Here is a 22,570-nt window from a genome sequence, read left to right as displayed (position 1 = left end):
CAATAAGGGGTCTGCATGCATATCCACAAAGGTTGTTGTACACCTATAATGAATAGCCATCATTGACAGACTTTGCTGCGTTTGAACAGGTCTGACATATACCTTGGCTGTAAACCCTCACTCACACAATTCAATAGAAACTGTCATGAGTGTGTGTGACACGGATGACCTAGGCCAGGGATCACTGCAGTGGCTGGCCTTGTCACAAGCATACAGATGTGAGTTAAGGTCTGGAAAGCAGCAGCACAGTCTGGCAAAGATGACAGATGTGTTCTTGGAGAAAGCAGGGTTCCCACACATGCACTAATTGAGGTAACATGTACATATATGTATTTGCCACACAGCTCAGCTCAGGGGTCCAGGAAGAAATAGCCAGGGAATTGTTATGGCTAGGCTTGTATAGGCCCTAGAGCTGATAGCCTAGTACCAACCTATGAACCTATGAGCTACCTCACATGTGCAATGCATACTGATATGTCATACAGTAGTAAAAGCAAAACCCACAACACATTGACCAACAGTGTCACACACATAGAGCACACACTCTCACCAAGTGCAGGATTCAAACCCCTACCTAACTACTTCATGATACTAGAGCAATACGCATTAACACGACGCGCTATACACATTAGTGGGAGGTCTCTTTTCCACAGGTATATTTGTAGGATGGTGACATCATCAGACTTGACAAAGATTAGTATACCACTTTTAAGGTGTTTTACTACTCTCCAAAAAGGTTGCTCCTCACCAAGGAGATCACACACACACACACACACACACACACACACACACACACACACACACACACACACACACACTTGTCAAGTGCAGGATTCAAACTCCTACCTAACTACTTCATGATACTAGGGGGGTATGCATTAACACAACGTGCTATACACATTACTGGGAGGTATCTTTTCCACAGGTATATTTGTAGGATGGTGACATCATCAGACTTGACATAGATATGTATGCCACTTTTAAGGTGTTCTAGTACTCTCCAAAAAGGTTGCTCCTCTCCAAGGTGATTACACACAAACACACAGTTGTCAAGTGCAAGATTCAAACCCCTACCTTACTACTTGCTCCTCTCCAAGGTAATTACACACAAACACACACACACACACACACACACACTCTTATGAAGTGCAGGATTCAAACCCCTACCTAACTACTTCATGATACTAGAGGAGTACACATTAACATGCCATGCTATACACATTACTGGGGAGTCTCTTTTCCACAGGTATATTTGTAGGATGGTGACATCATCAGACTTGACAAAGATAAGTATACTACTTGTAAGGTGTTCTACTACTCTCCAAAAAGGTTGCTCCTCTCCAAGGTAATTACACACAAACACACACACACTTGTCAAGTGCAGGATTCAAACCCCTACCTAACTACTTTATGATACTACAGGAGTACGCATTTACACGACGCGCTATACACATTACTTTGAGTTCTCCTTTCCACAGGTATATTTGTAGGATGGTGACATCATCAGACTATACAAAGTGGGTTACATTAGGTGGGCTACATAGAAGGAATGTCTAAACACTTTGGCCATGTGATCATCAAAGGAGAATTTACTATCTACCAGTGTCCCCAGGGCCATAATGACTTTCTCCGTACATACTGGATTACCACCTATGTGGTAATTTGTATACACTTTGTTTTACCCAAAGGGGATGATTATGCATTCTTTGGCATTCAGCTTGAGGGCATTGTTTTGTCACCAGGTATCTGTCTCTGTAAGACACTTCTGGAGGATGTCTGTGTCAGCCGTAGAGTCGATTATGGACCACAGTTAGCAGTCATCTGCAAACCTGTTCAGCCATACACCTCCCGTGCTTGCCTGTACCTCTGAGCAGTATCTACTGAACAGGTGGGGTCCCAGGACCAAGACCTGTGTGACGCCATTTGTGACTGGCTTAGAGTCGGACATGGCACCCGCAACTCTGAACATGTGTGTTTGATCTGTGAGCCACTTGGCCACCCATCCTGTGACATAGCTGTTAATGTTCAAGCTGGTACGCTTGTCCATGATCACAGAGTGGGGAATGGTGTAGAAAGTCCTTAGTGAGGTCCAGGTGGGCTGTGTGGACTACTTTCACCTCCATCTATGTCCTTGGTAACTGTTTGAAATACGTCAACTAGGTTTAGGAGCCAGGATCTGCCTTTAACAAGGCGAAGTTGTGTAGAGTCCACTGTCTGGAGGTCTCCAATGTCTCTGTTTATGGGTTCCATGACAATTTGCTCAATAGCTTTGTATACCAGGCTGAGTAGACATATAGGGCAATGGTTTCCAGGTTCTGTTGTGGCACCCCCTTTGTGGAGTTGGATGACTGTTAGTGTATGCCATTCTTTGGGTACATAGCCTGTGGTATGCTTGAGTCTGGGCAGTGAATGTAGGTGAGGGTGTAGTTCCTTTTGGGCCTGGTGTAAGATGCAGCCTGGGACACCATCCAGTCCCATTGATGCTGTGTTCTTAGCTTTGGAGTGGGCTGTCTTTACCTGCATGTCCATGATGTCTGGGGCTCTGCATCCTTCTGTGATGGACACAGGCCCTTTTTGGGGTGATGGGGGGAGTTTACATTGAACTGGTCCCCCAGGATGTGGGCAATGAAGGTTGGTTCAGTGTATTTCTTGCCATTTTTCAGTAGCTGACAGCATATTTGGAAGTTGACACCTACATGTCTGGTGTAGCTACCGAAGGCTTTGTGGTTGTTATTCTTACATTCCTTGGCTACTTGTCTTTAGAAACTGTGCTTGGATTATTTTATGAGCGATCATTTTTTCATCCTAATAATCAGTTATGCCTTTCCTTTAGTGAAGTTGGCTCTATCATATGTTCATTTCCTCCTTCTGTTGTCTAGCTTATTTATGGGCATTGACCACCATATTGTTTTCTTATTTTTGGAGGAGTGCATCTTGGTTTTATTTTTGATGTCTCGATCCTTGCATCCCTGTAGATGCTCATAGGATGCACTTGTCAATGATTCGGCAGATTGTATACCATTATCCTATAGCAAGAGGTCTTTGGAACGTTCCACTTTGGTCTTGCGAAGTGTGCATTTTGCTTTTGAAAATGTCTTCACAGTGGTTTCATTGACTGGGTGGGGGGGGGGGTGTGGATGTCCAGTGTGATTACTTTATGATCTGATATTACCAGCGAGGGGTTTATCTCTGTTGTGGAACACTAGTACCCCATATTGGTGATGATCATGTACAGTATGGTGTCACCTGTAGTGGGCGTGGTGACCAGCTGTTCCAGGGTGTTAGAGTTTTTGAACTCTAAGAAACATTGGGCAAAAGACGTACACGAGTAATTCTCCCACTCAATGTTTGGGTAGTTGTAATCTCCTCATATAATGGTGTTTGATAGAACCTCTATATTTTCCACTGTTCTCAGGGATACTGAGTGAGGTTCCTGAGACAAGGTAGGTGATCTGTAGCAGGCTACAATCTGATGAGCAGCTTTGCCCAATGTTAGTTGCACTTGCATGGTCTCCAAGGCCTCATGCTGTGCCACTAACCTGAAGGTGTGGGTATCCATAAGGTAAATGGGTACACCCCTCCTTTTGTATTTCACTCGTGGTTTTGGTTCCGAAGGTCAGAGGGATTGTGAGTGTTTTATGTGGAGCATGTCCAACAGCTCTGTGTTTGACATAGCTTTGTATGTTAGGCAGTGAACACCTCTGAGTAGGCGATATGCAAGGGAGTGCGGATGGAGCATTTTGAGATGGTCTGTGTATGGCATTTTTTTCAGGCCACTAATGCTCTTTCTGAGGTATTGCTGCAGGCTTTCCAGTTGTTGTAGTTGCTTTGTGAGGTACATAGCAAAAGTGGCATTGTACTCTATTATAGTTCTAGTGAGTGATGAGTAGAGGGGAACAATGTCCTCTTCTATTCTTCATGAGACACATTTTGTGATGAGGTGTGCCACATAGGTGGGTTTCCTGACTACTGTGGGAATGTGATTATCACAGTTGTGTCCACTGTCCACCTGTGACCCAAGGTCTCTTGTCACACTTTCAATGTTAAGTATACTACTGAATATGTTGTTGTTCTTGGCTACAGAGTTTTTAACAAAGAGGATGACAATGCACCTTTTGGCATTGAGCTAGAGCCCATGGCTTTGACAACAGCCATCTGTGTCAGTGAGGCCCTTTTGTAGGATGTCCACATCTTTAGTATTTACAATTATGACTCCTAGTTTCCAGTCCTCTGGAAACTTCAGTAGCCACATACCTTCCATGTTAAAGTTTACTTCAGGGAAGTAGATACTAAACAGGACAAGACCCTGTGATACTCCACTCGTCACTGGTCCAAAGTCATACTTGGAGTCTGCTACTTTCACAGTGTGTGTTCTGCCAGTAAGCCTGCTGGCAACCCATCCTGTGACATAGCAATTTATACCTAGGTTAGTGGGTTTATCTATATTTCCAGAGTGTGTGTGGGGTGGTGTTTTAAGCCGTGGCAGGATCTACATAGGCTGTGCGAACCACCTTACCCTTGTCTACAGATCTGGTGACTGCTTCATTGTCATCCATCAGGTTTAGGAGACATGATCTGCATTTTACAAACTCAACATGGTTGTGGTCCAGGGTTTGGGGATTACCAATGTAATTTGTTATAAGTTGTATGATGATACATTCCATGGCCTCGAAGAGCGGGCTCATCAGGCTAATGGGGCGCTAGTTCCTGGGGTCCGTGGTGTCTCCACCCTTGTGTGGTGGGATAACTGTCACTGTGCAACATTCAGCAAGCACAGAGCATGAGGTGAGGCTATGACTGCACATGGTACGTCAGTGTGGTGCCTGTTCGTTCTGTAGTTTGTGTAGAACACAGCCTGGGAAGTTATCTGGTCTCATGGCTGCTGTGATACTGGCTTTGGAGAGTGTTTTTTACCTGTGCAGCCGTGATGACAGCAACTTTGCAGTCTTCCATTATAGAGATGTGCTCTTTCATGGGTGAGAGGGGAGTAAAGTTAACACTGATCCTATGTGCTAGGATGTTGGCAATATCAGTTGGGTCTCTATATTTAGTGCCATTGAGCTGTAACTCAGAACAGATCTGAGTGTAGCCATGACATGGACCTGTTTGTTGGGCACAGATCTCCTGAGTAGACAGTATGCAACAGAGTACAGATTGGGTTACATTCAGTCTTGTTGCATGAGGCAGCTGTTTGAGGCCAGTAATCCTCTTGTTAAGGTACTTCAGTGGTCTTTCTGGCTGCTGAAAGTGCCTAGTCAGATTCATCGCAAGTGTGTTGTGGTACTCTCTGGCGGGTCTGATGATTGCTGAGTAGTGGGAACCTCCTTTGACCTACATGCACAGACCTTGGCAGTTTGTGTGAACACATAGCATGATTTTCTGACCACTTTGTGAATGTTTTTCTGGAAGTAGAGATGACTCTCCACATTTGTCCATAGATCCCTTATTATCACATCCGTATTTAGCCTGTGTGTGTGAGCATGCCCAGTATGACCTTTCAGTGTGATGCTGAATGAAATCCACTACATTTGTTGGTGTGTGTGAGCACGCCCGGTATAGACATTTATACTATATGTTTATGGAAAATTAAGTTGTATTTTTACAGCAGGGCTCACCTTTGTGTCATAGATCAACAGGGATCATGCTGTGCCTGCAGGGCTTCCATGAGACACTTTGCATAGACTTATCAACATTTCTACATACAGGGGGGACAGTTATTCTTTTTACGTTTCTACCCGGGGGCACACCTGATTGTTACTGTGGGTGTACATAGGATGAGGGTTTCACCTGTCACTTATACACATTTGCTATGCATGCACTGCTATGTGTACTGTACACCATTTCAGTCTGTACTGTTGCCTATCGTACTGGCTTGAGGCATATTACTGTACCATAGATCTTAGCGTCCAATGTCACGTATATTAGATTGCGACTTCATAGCCTACACAACCCACATCACACCGCCTGGCCTGATGTTCTCTGTCTGTATAGGCCTGTGGGGGGAGGTTACCCATATACCTCTTTAGGGCCATGATACAGCATTTCTTTGTGTTTGCATTAGTGTACAGTTGTCCTACTGTGTCTGTGCCACTGAAATGCTATCATGGCTTAGTGGTTCAGTACTGTGACTATAGTGTACAGTATCCTGGGTTCGAGCCCTGTCACTGCTTTTTATTTTCATGCTGGGCAGACCAGACTGCTTAAGGAACAGTAAAGCAAATATGAGCATGTTTACCTGACTTTGCCCAACATTGCTCAACGTTGCCTGACATTGTGCTAGTTAGCACGGGCAATTTTGTTTACATATACTAAATATTGGTAAAAGCTGCTTAGCACTGCTTTATATTGCTTAAAACATGGCAATCATGCCTCAGGTGGTGCTGCAGGGCTGCCTATGTCGGATGCACATACTACACTCCCTATACATGTTTGGAAACAGGTAGTGTCAAGTTAGGCATCCCTTTTATTTTATGTGCGAGTCAGAGAGAGGTATCATTTCCAGGGTTCCTACTGAGCCAGTGTATGTGTTATGCATTGCCTCTTTGCCAAGGCATACTGGGCACGCCTCCTTCTGCCTACTGGGACAGGCTCAGGTTGTTCCTTCTCCGAGTCACGCTGTGCCTATGCAGGCCTTGGCAATGGTGGGGGGCTGTTTGGCCCTGCCCCATGCTGTTCCTGCTGCAGCTGTTTTCACAGGATCATATTGTGTAGTATGGCACATACCATGACAATTTGGGTACATGTAGTTGGTGAGTACTGCTAGGCTCCACCAGATGTGTCCAGGCACCGGAACCGTGACTTGAGCATCCCAAACACATGCTCGATTACATTTCGTGTTTGTGCGTGTGCCTCATTTTGGAGTTCTTGTTCAGGTGTGTATGCATTTCTGATAGGTGTCATCAGCCACGGCTCCAGTGCGTATCCAGCATCCCCCACTAGGTGACCATCAGGGATGTCCCCATTGGCAAATGTCTGGTACAGCTGCGTCAGATGCCAGCTATGGGAATCGTGGCAGCCAGCATACACATTCAGTATTATGCCCAGGGCATCGCACACGACCTGGCAGTTGATGGAATGGAAGCTCTTACGGTTGATGTAGGCCCTACCCCACTCACTGGCTGTTGCTTTGATGTGTATGTGCGTGCAGTCAATTGCACCCACTACCTCAGGGTATTCCGCTATTTGCTGGAAGAGACGCATATTGCTGGCCAATACCTCACGGGAATTGGGGAAATATACATGATCACCAACATGTGCTGACATGGCATTCAGGGACTGGTGCAGTACCCTGGATGCTGATGCCTGTGAAATCCCCATCATATCACCGTTGGTCTCTGGAAGGTATCTGTTGCTAGTATTCTTAGGCCAACACATACCTTGGTTTCCACTGGTATGGGTTCCCCTCTTTTGGTTCTGTGTGTGAGGCGTGGCTTGCACTGCTCAACAATTTGCTGCAGGAGGTCTCTATCCACTCTGTAGCGCTCCACTATCTCAGCTCATGTAGCCCCTGGTAGGTTACCCTGGGTCTGTACACTCTTCTCCTTCTCCTCACTGTGGGTTGCTCAGCAGCATTTGCAATGGCACCACCCTCAGCATCTTGCACATGTTGCCTTATAATAGCAATGGCAGCCCCTAACATTTTTTTGTCTCAGTTAAGCTTTTTAAGTTTTCACTTCTCTTTGTATACTGCAGTGTTGCAGTGTTTCTGAGTAAAATATGGGGGAATGTTGTTTGCAGAGTTTTAAGGGCTGGGCTAGTGTACTGCCTGTGTAATTGGCTGATTCTGATTGATTTCACCTGGCAGCTTTGCTAGGTCTCCTTGGTTAACTTCCTACTACTTCTTTTCCTTCCTTTTCCCTTTCTGTTTCCACAGGGGGCAGCGCTGTGCAAATAAGCGCAAACACGCGCACGCGCACAAGCTTAGGCGGGTGCACATCCGCACACACAGGCTTAGACAGCCTTACACAGGCTTACACGGGCACACACACGCACACACAGGCTTAGACGGATTTACAGGCACTCACACGCGCGCGCACAGTGTAAGCATCTTTCCAAAAAACTTTAGTGATATCCACGGCATACACCTTCGGTTTCTGGATTTCAGTTCAGACAACTGTAGACACTCCTCTTCCAGTCCTAAGTAACTCGCAGCAAACACATGCCACTCTGCTGCAATAAGCTTACAGTCTTTGATACATACCTTCGCATGATGTCACCTATCTTCTACTCTGTTACTCCCCTAATCCTACTCTTACACTCTAGGGACATGATTCACATGGCAGGGAAAATTGGGATTCACTATCCTTATACTCATTTGCATAGGATTGCCTACTAATGCTTGGTTACATCTCTCAGACTGAGCTTCCCCCTTAGCAACCACTACTCAGTAGCCATGTTGTCTTCAGCGTGCCATTCACCTGCATGGCAGATGAATATTTTGAATAAAATGCCTATTTTTGGCTTTTATTTATTTATTTTTCTGGTTTTTAGAGCGCCGCACGTTTGCGCGGCGCTGTGCTACGCTTAAACATCGGAGATCGGGGAAAAAAATATTTTTTATTATTTTGCAACACATAAAAATGCCAATGGTCTTATATTTGGCCATTGGCATGCTTCCTCAACTGGATGCATCCTTTATTTGGAGCTGTCATAGCTCTGTTTTGCTATTTGCAGAACGGTACTCCGTTACCAGCGGAGTACATTTCTGCAAATAACACTACTCTTGTTCGGGCAGGTTAGTGTTTCCTGGATCGCAAATTTACCTCATTTGCATAGCTTTCAGCAGCAAATGAGATAATTTGCATAACCTAACACTGTCCGTGCAAGAGTAGTTTTAGGAGCCCTCATGCACGCCCCTGCTGGCTGTTCTGGATCGCTCGGCAGACATATTGGCTGTCTGGGGTCTTACTCTACTCTTAGACTCTGTACAAGCCTTCGTGAATCCGGCTCGTTGTCTAGTTTGTCTTCAGCAGCTGTTCTTTGGGGTATTTGTGCATCAGCCACAATGCCTGAGTCCGAGGCAACCTCCTGACGGTATTTTATTATTTTATATGTTTAATTTGTATTTGTTGTTTCTTTTTTTTGTTTGTTTGTTTCTTTGTAAACAGCATACAAATGCTTACATATGACAATATAATAATAGGTTTGTTTTTAACATTCGAGATCAGCTTTGGCTGATATTGCCTAAGATCCTCAAATGCAGTTTCAGAATCTAGATATGTTGTCATGGTTTATGGATAAAACACCCTTAAATATGCTTGGATCCAAGAGCTTAGAGCACAGACTTTTTTTTTTTTTTACGTCATAGTAGATGTCTTTTTCCATCCATCTCAGCTATTAGGTACACCAGATCTGACCAGATCCATAGCTGGCAACTTTCAGACATTTGGATCTAAGCCTCAGTCTCCTCCCCTCTACCCATAGTCTCAATCCGACCCAATAATTCCTCAGATCTCATTTGATGATTGTTTCACCCAGACATGGTATTCCAAGGTTTATCCCTGTTGGTGTATTTCTTTGCAGTTGTGCTTCAGATAACTGTAGATTATCCTTTTTTCTTCAGAGTATTTGTGCTCACTTTCTATTCTTCGTTAGCATTTCTTGCTCTTTTTGGCAATAGAGTGTGTGTTCCTGCCTTTTCTGTACTGCCCCATTAAAAAAAAAGGTTTAATAGTGATATATACTATTTTTTGTATAATCCTGTTTTATTAGAGTATTAAGTGTACTTTGTGTTGTTTTATTATCCTGTAACTTGCTTACCTAGTAGCATTAGCATAGGTAGTGTGCTGGGAATCCTTTTCTTGGCTTGCAGTTTTTTATGGTGCTGTATTATACAGTTTATTCTTTAGTCATGTCCAACAAGGCTTCAGACTTTAAAAAATGTTCCGCTTGTGGGCAAAAAAATCCTCCCTTAAGACCCACAAATTAGATGTGTTTATTGTTTTTGCGTTGTCCAGCTGAAGGAAGGTTGTCAGCTGTTTTCTTCTTTTGGGCCTAGGGACTGCTCGGACCAGAGGTCCAGATTAGTTTTTGAAAGGCCTTCTCCTTGCCTCAGCAGGAGAATTGTATTCTTCCTTCACTGATTCTCTCTTGGCCAAGAGAACTATAGAGAAAATGATGGGGGGAAAAAAGCAGGAAGAGAAGGATAGGGGGAGGAGAGAGAGAAATATCTCAGGAAAATGAGTTGAGGAAAAGTTGCCTGAACCTTATGGAGGCTGTGTGTCCAGCTCTAAAACTCTCCAAGCCATTGGATCCAGTCCTCCCCTTGGAGTCTATTCAGAACTGCTTTCCTGCTCCTCCTCTGTTTATCAAACCAAGATTCTCCCTGGAGCTAACCACCCCTCGGCTACAGTCTTCAGATGTTCTTCATTCCACATTGCTGCAGTCCTAACCATTGGGGTAGTCCGCTGTCCCAGTCGGCCCGAATACCAAAGTATATGGCTGACGTCGGTCAAGGCGCATTAGACTGACGTCAGGACGTCAGGGTACTAATGCGCATGACCGACGCCATATCCCCAGTCTTTTTTGCCGCATGGTCCGATGCAGAAGCAGTTTTGCGAGTGCAGGTTGGCGTTCTGAAATTTTCTGAAGTCGGAGTTTCAGACCGAATCAAAGTTGGCTAAGTACCCCGTTGGGGAATATTTTGGTTTTTTCTTGCCTCAGTATTTAACCGGATGTCAGAAAAAGTGAATAACTGTATTTCTTGTGGGAAACAGATACCTCATAGGGATTACCATACCTTGTGTATACCTTGTTTAGGGCCTGAGCACGACGTTGTTGGATGCCGCTCTTGTGCTAGATTTAACAAACGCACTATTAAGAGAAGGTTAGACTGTGCCAGGTTAGTTTTGGGAAGCGTTGTAATTATAAAATGCCGCCGGATGCTCCGACGCCCGCTTCGTCCAAAAAGCGCAAGGACAAAGCAGCAAAGCCTAGAGTGGAAGAACCGGCAGTCCCGGACGTCGGTTCTTTAGAAGGCTCAGTGGAGCCGGAGGTTCTGCCAGGAGTTTCTTTGGAGTCTCAGGGAGACTTTACTGTTACAGGATGTGTCCTCTCAGGAGGTAGGCCAGGCTGAAGGGGCTTCTCAGGTGGCTGTTCTTCCCTCTCTTCCTAAGGTGGTTAGAGCCTCCCCTTCTGTTTCCAAGGCTTCTTTGAGAGGCAGGCCAGGTTTAACTTCAGTGGGGGTTTCTCCTAGCTCTTCAGGATCTTTGCCTAAGAAACATATGCTTAAAATGGCAGAGGATTTGATTACTATGATTAGAGGTTCTATGCCCCCTCCTGATAAGAGGCCTAGGGTGGAGCCTGAGTTTGAGAGTTTTGAGCAGTGTTCGGAGGCTTCTGAGTCTTCGGCTGAAGACTTGCAGGAGTATCCTCCTTATTCTGATTCTGATGTGGATGATTCTACTCCTTCAGCTTCTCCTCCTGAGGATTTTTCATTTTCAGAGACTCTGCATTCCATGAGGGAGCATTTTAAATGGGAAGGTCAAGATTTCTCTGATTCCAGGAAGAGGCTTAGGGAATTCTTGTTTTTACCACAGCATAGGCCTTTAGCTATACCTCCTGTTCTGAATGTGGTGGAAGATGTTTTTGCAGAGGCTTCCCTGAACCCTGATTCTTTGCCTCCTGCCCCAGTTAAACCGGATAGGTACTATAGGGTGCCTGAAGCTCATAAGTATCTTTTTAAGAGTCCTAGGGCAGACCCGGAAACTGTCTCCCAGGGGCCTAAAGGTGTTAAGGCTTCTGTTGTTAAAAATCCTGTTCCTCCTGATAAAGAGGCAAGGGCTTTGGATAGATGGGGAAAGAAAGTGTATACTTCTTCCACTTTAGCCATGAGGGCGTTGAATTGCCAGTTTCACATGTTAAAATATCAAAATTATCTCCTTTCACAATTGAAGTCTAAGGTGGATGCTCTGGCGGAAGGTATTGAGTGTAAAGAGTTGCAGGATTTAGTTCATGTGTCTGAACAGGTGGGTAAGCATTCATTGCAATGTGGTTTTGATGCTGTGCAGGCCTCCTCGAGGGTGGCTGCCACTGGTTCTGTTCTTCGTAGGCACGCCTGGTTGAGGGATCAGAATTTAGCTGAGCATGTTAAGACAAGGATTTTGGATGCTCCTTTACAGTCTGACGTGTTGTTTGGTTCGCCTGTGGAAGCAGTTTTAAAGAAAATGGAGGACAAGGCTAAGTCTATGCAAACTGTTAAAGATTTTTGCAGGTGCAGCCTCCAAGTTTAGTAGAAATTGGCCTACTAAGGGATGGACATATCCTGCTTATGATTCCCAGTCTAGGGGTAGGTCTAGACGTGGTAGGGGCAGAGCTCAAGGTTCTTTTAGGCCTAGAACAGGAGTTCACCTGCTCAGACTTCTGGTGAGGGCAGGGGTCAGTCCTTTCGTAAACAGACCCAATGACCTGCCTTTTCAGCTGCCAGTACATTCTCGTCTGGCAGCACCTTTGGGAGGAAGGCTGGCTCTTTTCAAAGAAAATTGGGATTTAATTACCCAAGACAGATGGGTTTTGGATATCATTCACCACGGTTACAGGTTTTATTTCCATACCTTGCCTCCTTTCAAAGGCATGCCAGACATTCCTCCTCTACAAAGAAAAGAGGCTCACAAGCAAATTTCTCTGTTACTCCAAATAGGGGCCATTCAGCCAGTCCCTGTGTCAGAAAGGGGCCTAGGATTTTATTCTCGCCTGTTCCTAGTACCAAAGAAGGGGGACACGTGGAGACCAATTTTGGATTTATCTATCCTCAACACTTATCTGGACATTCCCAAGTTCAAAATGTTGACGTTACAACAGCTTTTACCTCTGCTGGGCAAAGATCACTGGATGGTAACTTTAGATCTCAAGGAGGCTTACCTTCATGTGCCTATCAGACTAAGTTGCAGGAAGTATCTGCGTTTTCGAGCTGGAAATTCCCATTATCAGTTCTCTGCATTGCCCTTTGGCTTATCTACTGCGCCCAGAGTATTCACAAAGGTTCTGGCTCCAGTGATAGCTTACTTCAGGCTAAAAGGAATTCAAATCTATCCTTACTTGGACGACTGCCTGATTCTGGCTCAAGAAAAGGAAGACCTCTTACAGCATTTGGAATATGTGATAGCAGTGCTAAGATGCCTAGGGTATTCTGTGAACGAAATAAAGTCCAGTCTAGTACCCTCTCAAGACATGTGCTTTCTGGGTGTGAGACTGAATACAGCAGCCCAGATGGCCTTTTTAACCCCGGACAAACAAAAGAATCTTTCCATTTACTTCCATCAACTAACTCTTCAGTCCGGGCTGACTGCAAGGACAGTCCTTCAAGCCTTAGGGTTCATGGCATCTTGTATTCTGGTGCTTCCCAATGCCAAACTGCATATGAGGAAGCTGCAATGGTATCTCAAAATGTATGGACACAGCACTGCCAGGATTTGGACACTGTCATTCAAATAATACCTTGCATTCAACAGGAATTTTTGTGGTGGGCTCAGGAATGTCACCTAAACAAGGGACTCTCTGTGACCCGACCAGAGGCGAGTCAGATTCTAACGACAGATGCCTCAGACATTGCTTGGGGAGCTCATCTAAATGGAAAGTGGATACAAGACAAGTGGCCTGCCAGACTACAGCATCTACATATCAACATGAAGGAGATGTTAGCAGTCCAGTTTGCATTAATGGCTTTCAAGGAGTTACTTCTTCCAGGGCAGGTGTTGATTCTAACAGACAACACAACTGTCATGTGGTACATCAACAAACAAGGGGAACACATTCTTACCCGTTGTGCAGGCAAGCAATGATTTTATGGGAGACTGCGCTCAGCTTGCAACTAACTCTTCAGGCAAGGTTTCTGCCGGAGCACAGAACTCCTTAGCAGATGTGTTAAGCAGACAAATCATGGATCCCCACGAGTGGAAACTGGATCTTCATGTATTTCGAAATTGACAGTGTCATGGGGAACTCCAGACATAGATCTGTTCGCTTCTCCACTAAACTACCAGCTGCCAAAGTTTTGCACAAAGAGGTTTCATCACACAGCTTGGAAAGTGGATGCTCTTTCTTTCAGTTGGAAAAATCTTCATGTGTATGCCTTTCCACCTCTGCCTCTTCTCCCAAAGGTGCTCCTAAAGGTCAGACAAGACAAGCCAAGGATGATTTTAATAGCTCCAGATTGGCCTCGGCAACACTGGTACCCATTACTGAGGAGTCTGGTAAGGAAGCCTCCATGGCCTTTACCTTTGATTCCACACCTGTTGTCTCAGAGGGACGGTCACCTGCTCAATGTCAAGCTTCACTCTCTTCATCTAACAGCCTGGCATATTCTGTTTTGAAACACAGCAGGTCTCAACTTCCTCAACAAGTTTTAAATGTGATTATGGAAGCCAGAAGACCTAGTACAAGGAAAGTGTACGCAGAAAAATGGAAGAGATTTTTATTTTGGAGTGCAGCAAAGAATTTGGAGATTTCTGAGCCTAATTTGAGTGTGGCTCTTCAATACCTTACTGAGTTATTGGACAAAGGTTTGTCTTTCTCTTCCATTAAGATTCATGCTGCAGCAATTTCAGCTCACTATGATTGTGACCCACCTTTGTTTTCATCCTTTGTTCAAGCAATTTCTTAGAGGGCAAAGAATATAAGACCCCAGCAGAGCTCCTACTCCTGCTTGGGATCTCAATTTTGTGTTGGAGAAACTTACTCTACAACCTTTTGAGCCTCGGCTACTGCTGAATTGAAATTCTTGTCATGGAAGACTGCTTTTTTGTTGGCCATTACTTCTGCAAGAAGGGTTTCTGAATTGCAGGCCCTTATGGCGGTAGAGCCTTTTTTGATTTTCCATAAGGATAGGGTATCTTTACGTACTAATCCTTCTTTTATGCCTAAGGTGGTTTCTAGTGTGGCTTTAAACCAAACTATTCATTTGCCTACTTTCTATGCAGATCCCCAAAATAAGGGGGAAAAGATTTTGCACACTTTAGATGTACACAGGCAGTTGCGTTATTATTTAAGCAGGACTAAGGATTTTAGGCAGTCTCAGCAGTTGTTTGTTTCTTTTGCTTTGAGTTCTCAGGGCAAGCCTGTGTCAAAACAAACTATTTCTAAGTGGATTGGGTTTTGCATTGCATTTTGTTATTCCCATCATGGCAAGGAGATTCCAGCTGGGATTAGGCCTCATTCCACTAGGGCTACTGCCACTTCAACAGCATTTCTAAGGGGTGGCAACTAAGGATATTTTGGAGGCAGCTACTTGGAGTTCAGTGCATACTTTCTCTAAGCATTACCACCTTCCTCTCTACTCTAAATCTAGGGCTGGTTTTGCCACAGCTATTTTGCAAGGCATGTTGACAGCTCCTGCTTCCTTATGATTTGCCAGCCTCCCTTACCTCTGCTTTGGGATTCTACCCAATGGTTAGGACTGCAGCAATGTGGAATGAAGAACATAGTACAGTTTTGTACCTACCATAAATGTAGATGTTCGAGGATCCACATTGCTGCAGTCCAATTTACCCTCCCTCCTTCCCCTCTGTGTTTAGGGGTGGTTGTGTGGGTGAGGTTATACTCTTGTAATTTTGTATATATTGTACATATTTTTGGTGCAGGAGTGTTTGGTGTTTTTGGTTTTGGCCTTGTCTTTTTAGGGTCTTCTGACATCTGGGGCAAGAAAAGACTGAGGATATGGCGTCGGTCATGCGCATTAGTACCCTGACGTCCTGACGTCAGTCTAATGCGCCTTGACCGACGTCAGCCATATACTTTGGTATTCGGGCCGACTGGGACAGCGGACTACCCCAATGGTTAGGACTGCAGCAATGTGGATCCTCGAACATCTACATTTATGGTAGGTACAAAACTGTACTTTTTGCAGACAGAGTGTTCCTTCCATGGGTTCTGCAGGCCACTTTGACTACTTCCACTTAGGTTAGTGTGATCCTCAAAGAGCTTATCCAGTGCAAATGTGGACAGAATGATGCCAACGTTTCTGAATACCCAGATTCAGATGGGGGTCCTTCCTGCTCCCCCCCCCCCCCAGGAGTACTGAAACCAGTCCTGCCACCCCTCACCTCGTGTCTCCTTCCTAATTTGACTTTCAAATCTGGTGGTTTTGGAACTGGGCATTTCCCAAGGGATGCCTTTGTTGGAGCCAGTAGTCTGGTCTTCTTAAACTCGGCAGAGTCCTTTACCTGCTGATCAATGACAGCATCAGATCTTGAGGGGGAACCCTGGAGCCAAGAGTCAGCATTGGCTCACAGGAGTTGCAATTGACTTGGAGACCTTTGGATTCTCCCTTCCTCTCAGAGCATCAGTACTGGACAGCTCAGCTCTGATGTCTGCTTCACAGCTGAGAGAGGTTGATTCTTGAGAGAGATTTGTTGGGATCCTTGGATCATAAGAGAACTCCTTCGTGAGCAACTTTGACATCAGCTTCTGAGACATTTGAGAGGGTTCTGTCACTGTCTAGATGGGAGGTATCCCATCTTCTCATAGTCTGTCCCAGTCCTCACTGCTATCTGTGGTACCCCCATCACATCATCTTGTTCCTCAGGAATGGACTGCTGCTTTCTACCCCAACAAGGCTTGCAAGGTAACTTCCTTTTCAGCTTCTGACCCTTCCCCAGATCCACTCAGTGTGGAAGAGCACAGTAAGTGCACATATAAAAAATGACATTTGAACTCCCCTCAGGTGTTTTGCAATGAAGGTACCAGTTTTGATAAAGGTGAGGGGTCCCCAAAGTCCCTGCTGGAAGACATCTTATTTGGGACATCCTGGAATTACTCCAGCAAGGAGAGGTGGGTATGGTCTACCAATACCATCTCTCAAGAGGAGTCGGTGTTTCTCAAGGCCTTTGAAACTGGCCCGTATACTCCATGGGTGATCCCCGGCTGATGAACTTATTGGCCTTCCATAATAGTGGGTATGGAAGAAAACAAACATGGCGGCTTTCATAACTCATAAGCCTGACAAAATCTTGGTCTTCCTACAGGACAGACCGGACTAGAGCAAGGGGCCCACAATGGATGACATTGTGGTTGGTGTAGTCACAAAGATGGAGATCTTGGAGGAGAGCTCAATCTGTCCATCCCCCAAGCAGGTAGTCTCAGGTTTTGGACAGGTTTGGAAAGCAGACTTGCTCTTCAGCAATGTTTCACATGTTATGAGCTGTCTGGCATATTTAGCAAACTTTCAGATGGACTTGACCAAGGAACTGTCCAAGGCCATCTCCAGAGCCAAGACTGAAGAGTCCTGCAAAGTGGTGGATTCCTAGTTGGTGGCCCTGCAGTCCATTTCTAGTGTGTCCATGAGCCATTTATCCAACTTGGAGGATGGCACATTAGAGTAACAGAGGAAAACCACAAAACGAGAGACTCCCAGTACACTCCAAAAGGAACGTCATTTATTATAGTAAGTGCTTTTGCTGGAAACAGTTCTCCAGCTTCTTCAGACTAACAAATTACATGACAATTACTCCCAAACTTTAAAGACCACACTTCCAATGAAATTCACAAACCGTAATGATGTCACTCAAGCTAATTCTAATCACACTACCAGATTAAAATTAATTTGGTTAGGCTTACAGCGTATTTTATGTGCACAGAAATATTATATATCTAAGATGTTCAGAGAGTTCCATTTAATAACATTGCGTATAGATGTTGACAACAAGTGCGGCGAATTTAATTGTCCATAGCTTTTTTTATGTGGTTTGTAATTTGAGTAACATAATATGTATAATATGTAATCTATTTTTAATAAGGAAAAACAGCTTTGTATCTTTTATTTTTTATTTGTCAAACACAAGCGTTTTTCATATAGGAACAGTATTTAGTGGGTTAGAATGACCTTCATTACCATTTTTACTGGTTTTTATCCTGGTATTTTAAATTAGAAATAGCTTGAGTTACATCATTACAGTTTGTGAATTTCATTGGAAGTGTGGTTTTTAAGTGGGGTCTTTAAAGTTTGGGAGTAATTGTCATGTAATTTGTTAGTCTGAAGAAGCTGGAGAACTGTTTCCAGCGAAAGCGCTTACTATAATAAATTATGTTCCTTTTGGAGTGGACTGGGAGTCTCTCCTTTTGTGGTTTTCCTTGGTTTTGCCGTCAGTTGCTGTTTTTGTCTTCATAATGGCGAGCGGCTCAGGTTCACCTTCACAACTACTCTTTACTCAAGAGAACGGAACAAACAACGCATCCACTGCTGCCTTGGAAGCGAATGCTGCAGGTAACCTCACTATTCTTGTGCAAGAACTATTAAAGAGAGTTGAAACTTTATTGCAACGTTTGGATGTGGGCAATGGGCAGGCGGCTCATACAGGTGCGGGTGCATCTAGTGGTCAACGAACTGAGCTGCCCTTGCAATTTCCCACAACTTCCAATGGTGGGAATAGAATGACTCTGTTAGCCCTAAACCAATTGAATATGGCGAATGAAGAGAGTCGTTTGAGACTGATGATGGGGGCCAACTCCCACTTAATAACACACACAGAATTGGTGATGTGTTGAAAACTGATGCTTTTTTGAGAGAAGCTTCCTTTTTCACTAACATCAGTATTTCAAATGACTGGGTCACCAACAATAACAATGTTACCAACTCCCTTGTGGGGTATCTAAATGAATTTGATCAGAAATTATTTAAATGTAGGAAACTACAACTTGAAGTAGTATGGTTGACAATTCAGCCTTGCTGGTCCACCGGACTGAGCTGATCAGAAGCAACCAACAACGACATATTCCCCAACAATATGAGCAACAGCTGGGATGAATTCTGCTGTTCATGGCAACATTAACAATCTGCAGGATTTTCGATTGAACAATGACCCACAACAATATTATCCGAACCGACACACCAACAACAGGAGGCAGGGTCAGAACAGGAAACATCAGAATCATAAGATGAGATAAGAAAGAGACCTGCCACAAATTATAGTAAGTACTGAAGGGGATTTTAAGATTTTTAATTTTAGTTCCCTTCGGGTGGACAAGGACATTGTCAACTTTTTCTCCAAAGGTCTGACTTTTGTGCCTGATAAGAGGGCTAATTTGGTCAAGACGATTATCAACCTTAAGTTGTTTGTACGCAAGCTGAACCACTCTTACCTTATGGGGTCCAACTCAACATTGAATAATAACCTGAGGGTCTCTAGCCTTTTTAATCCACAGTTGCAAGAAACTTTAGCTTTATTTGAAAAAGCTTGCAAAATTGATTTCAGAAGGCTGTTGGTTAATAACACCTTGCATTCAAACAAGCACAATAATATTACTAATGAAGAAATTACATTCATTGAGTTATTGAATGTATGTAAAGTATGGGTTATGAAACCCGACAAGGGGGGAGGGCTAGTATTCATGGATCAACATAAATATATGAGCAGAATGCAGGCTGTTTTAGATAGTGCTGTGTATGAACAGGTCAGTCTCAACCAAGTCAGTGGTGCTTATAGGACTATAAACAACATCTTAAAATGAATTTGTTCTTGGAAAGGAGCATAGACATTGACACCTTACACTATTTAAATATGCTAGCACCTATTATTCCAACCTTTTTTGGTACCCCCAAAATCCACAAGGATCTAAATAATCCACCCTTTAGACCGATTGTGGATGGTAGGGGGTCCATTACCTATGCGTGTGCCAAATATGTTGATTCCAAGTTGAAGCCAATAGTTAGATCTGAGCCTCAAATCTGTCACGACTCATGGCAGTTTCTTGAGAATGTCAAAAATATTGAATACGATGACAGTTTAATTTTCATTACTGTGGATGTTAAAGACTTGTACACCGTTATTCCTCAACAACTTGGTGTAGAATGGGTTAGAGACTTCCTCCACCTTAAGGGTTTAGATGACAAAGACATCTATGCCATTGAAACACTCCTAGAGATTGTCCTGACTAACAATTTTCTGTTTTTTGACAACCAGTTTTTTTCTACAGAATAGTGGGGCAGCCATGGGTGCCCCTTGTGGCAGCAGCTTCGCTAATAGTGTTATGGCTTACTGGGAAAGAGTTTTTTTATTTAAAAACCTGATATTTAGGGAATATGTAGCCTGGTACACGACATACCAGGATGACATGTTCCTAATATGGAAAGGTGAAATATCTTTGATTCAACCATTTATACGAAATCACAGCATTTACCAACTTTTTAGATTTCACATTCCAAATAGGGTATGAAGAGACAGATTATCTTGATATCACCTGTCTAAGGATCGCCCGAACACTAGATTTAGGACAACTATTTTCCGTAAGCCAACCTACTCGAATGCGTTCTTGCATTTCACAAGCTGCCACCCGCTGCACCAAAAGAAAGCGTTAGTGAAAGGGCAGGCAGTAAGGGCAGCAAGAATGGTTTCTGACTTTGCAGATTTCATCACAGAATGTGAACACTTAAAATCTATGTTTAGCAAGAGGGGCTGTCCACAGGCCTTCATCGAACTTATATTCGATGAAGTCATTAATAAAAGATGTTCAGGACATTTTTCTCCCTTGGTGTTTAAAGGTTATGACACAGTCCCCTTTTTATCACAGTCAGATTTAGACATCAGTTATACTTGTGATTTAAGTCCCAGACAGGACATCAGATTTCTGACAATTTACTCTTTAGACTTTCAACATATTAGAGAGATTTCAGTAAAAATTGGGTGTTTATCCAAGATGACCATGGGCTAAGAAAAGTTTTCAGCCAAGTTCCCCATTTAACTTATAGAAGGGGCTTGAATTTGAAAAGCTTGGTTGAGAATGCTAAAAACACAGCTAATGGTTGCATAGGTATGAGTAAATGTGGCAGATGCCACCAATGTAAATTTATTAAAGTAACCAACAAAATAAAAATTAGAGATAGAGAATATGTTTTGGATGCTGAATTTAACTGCGATTCCCAGGGGGTGGTCTACGCAGCGGTTTGCGACTGCTGCAAAGCTTTCTATTTAGGAAAAACTGAATGAAAAATTAAACAAAGAATTTATGAACACCTATACAGTATAAATAACATCATTATTACTGATGCCCTAGCTAAACATATTTTGGAATTGCCTTTACATAGGTTTTCATTTGGAGTGTTGCAAAAAGTAGAGAAGAATTTAAGAGGGGGTCCCTGGGATTTAGTACTTGAGGAAGCAGAATTAGAGCCCACAAACCACCAGGGTTGAACGAGGCACTGTAAATAAAATGTTTATTAAAAAAGAAAGCTCTAGCCAGGTAATTATGTATAGATGCCTAATAAGTTGTAGTAAAACGGTGTATAATGTTTTAGAGCATCTATAAATACACACTACCAGATTAAAATTAATTTGGTTAGGTTTACAGCGTATTTTATGTGCACAATAATCTTATTTATCTAAGATATTCAGAGTTCCATTTAATAACATTGTGTATAGTTGTTGACAACAAGTATGGCAAATTTAATTGTCCATAGCTTTTTGTATGTGGTTTGTAATTTGAGTAACATAGTAATATGTATAATATGTAATCTATTTTTAATAAGGAAAAACAGCTTTGTATTTTTTATTTTTTATTTGTCAGACACAAGTGTTTTTCATATAGGAACAGTATTTAGTAGATTAGAACGACCTTCATTACCATTTTTACTGTTTTTTATCCTGTTATTTTAAATTAGAATTAGCTTGAGTGACATCATTATGGTTTGTGAATTTCATTGGAAGTGTGGTTTTTAAGTGCGGTCTTTAAAGTTTGGGAGTAATTGTCATGTAATTTTTTAGTCTGAAGAAGCTGGAGAACTGTTTCCAGCGAAAACGCTTACTATAATAAATTACGTTCCTTTTGGAGTGGACTGGAAGTCTCTCGTTTTGTGGTTTTCCTTGGTTTTGCCGTCAGTTGCTGGGTTTTTTTTCTACATTAGAGTAACAGACACTGGAATTGCTTTACATTGACAAGCCTGGATGTGTCTCCACAATTTTGCGGAGAACTTCAAGACATCCTTTTTGAATGCCTCTTTTGAGAAGTCCACCCTGTTTGTGCCCAAAGTTAAGTGCACACTAACTAGAAGTGAAAAAGAAAGCAAAACCCTGATGTAACTCTCATCCCTCAAAAGACCTTCTTCCGGAACCTAAAGGGTGGTAAGAAGCTATGGTTCCAACAGTGTCGGTTTTGCACGTGACACTGCTGGAGATAGACCACTGAGGGACAGAGGAGGGAAGGACAGCAGCAGTCGACATCGCCTTTGAGGCACAGGCGGTCTGCAGAATCAGGAGTTCCTGGCCCCTTTGCCAGCAAACCCCTTCTAGCACTCCTGGAAGTTTTCTTGGCTGCTGCAGTCTGGTGGCAGTCAGGGGCACTTGTCTTTGCACCCTCATGCATGGTTAGCCATCACACATGATTCTTGGATGTAGAGAGTAGTATCCAGAGGCTGTATTATTCCCTTTATTTTCCAACTGTAAATGTCAAAAAAGAAAGCTTACTGATGTTCCTCCCCCCTCATGGGAAGACAGCAGCTCAAGAAATCGCAAAACTGCTAGACAAATGAGTCATCGAGGAAGTCCAACCAGACCAGCAGTGTTCTGGAGTCTAGGTATGGTTCTTTTTCGTTCCAAAGAAAAATCAGGACCTCAGCCACCTAAACAAGTTTGTAAAATAGACAAAA

The 22,570-nt window shown here is 43.5% G+C and overlaps 1 protein-coding gene across 1 annotated transcript in view; it reads left to right on the top strand.

Annotated features, from left to right (window-relative positions):
- LOC122816492 (dynein axonemal assembly factor 8-like) overlaps positions 1-22,570 on the top strand; it is a 3,534,829-nt gene that overhangs the window by 991,867 nt on the left and 2,520,392 nt on the right. The gene's annotated exons all lie outside the window — the stretch shown is intronic.

The sequence above is a fragment of the Protopterus annectens genome, chromosome 12.part0 (assembly GCF_019279795.1).
Source record: "Protopterus annectens isolate FY-2018-M chromosome 12.part0, PAN1.0, whole genome shotgun sequence".
NCBI lineage: Eukaryota > Metazoa > Chordata > Ceratodontiformes > Protopteridae > Protopterus > Protopterus annectens.
This window is presented reverse-complemented; position numbering and strand designations above follow the sequence as displayed.